The sequence below is a fragment of the Myxocyprinus asiaticus genome, chromosome 13 (genome assembly GCF_019703515.2).
Source record: "Myxocyprinus asiaticus isolate MX2 ecotype Aquarium Trade chromosome 13, UBuf_Myxa_2, whole genome shotgun sequence".
In the NCBI taxonomy this organism is placed as follows: Eukaryota; Metazoa; Chordata; class Actinopteri; order Cypriniformes; family Catostomidae; genus Myxocyprinus; species Myxocyprinus asiaticus.
The window spans coordinates 29,646,507-29,647,492 of NC_059356.1; positions in this window are offsets into that span (position 1 = coordinate 29,646,507).

The following is a 986-nucleotide window of genomic DNA, read 5'->3' on the forward strand; positions in this document are numbered from 1 at the left end:
CATTTGTAACACCTCTTTACACACATTCTTCTGTAAATGTGTATATGCGTGTGCGCTCGCTCACTGGACCACTGTTATCTCTATGCCATGCATATACCTGGAATACAAACTGTATAAATATAATATAATATAAACAACATTATAATTAAAAGTAATTTTGTATAAAACAAAAAGTAACCTACTCTAGTAAATACACTTCCTGTAGCTATGTGGAGTGTATTGGTACACGAGTTCATCAGTGAATCCATAGTTTGCTCTCAGACAGGTATTTAGAATTCCTCTGAGCTGAATTGTTCTCTGTCTGACAATCTCTTTAAACTGCACTGTGATCAGACTAAAATAAGAGGCTCTTTGATGATTGTTTGGAGAAGGGCTGCTCCCAGGTCAATTGTCTGAAGGTGCAACAGCTCTCAAAGGTTAGAGCCCACGGAGGAAGAGAGAAGCACAGGATATCTGTTGCTTTTGTTTTATCTTGTTTTCCAGTGGCTCCCTGGAGACGCCCAAGTACATGGTGTGTGAGAAGTACAGTTTCAGTTCAGAGAGAGAGAGAGAGAGAGAGAGAGAGAGAGAGAGAATAAAAGGGTGTTCTGACCCATGATATTGTCAGGCCTCTGTGAATTTAGAGTAAGAAAAGACTCTTAGCACACGAGGACAAGAGCAGAGAAAATAGGGGCAGAAGAAATGAGGAACAAAGACACCAACGTCAATCCAGATTTCACAAAAAAAGAAAAAGGCACTTTACACGAATGGGGTATAAAATGTACTAGACTAGACTAGACTAGAATACATGAATTATAGAAAAAAACATATATATATATATATATATATATATATATATATATATATATATATATATATATATATATATAACATTTATATAACATTATTAACATTTTCTTGTAATAACTGTGATAACAGGGTTAAATAGTTGAGCTTGGTGAATGCAGTCAACACTATAATTGGCAAAAAAAATCAAATTCTACAAA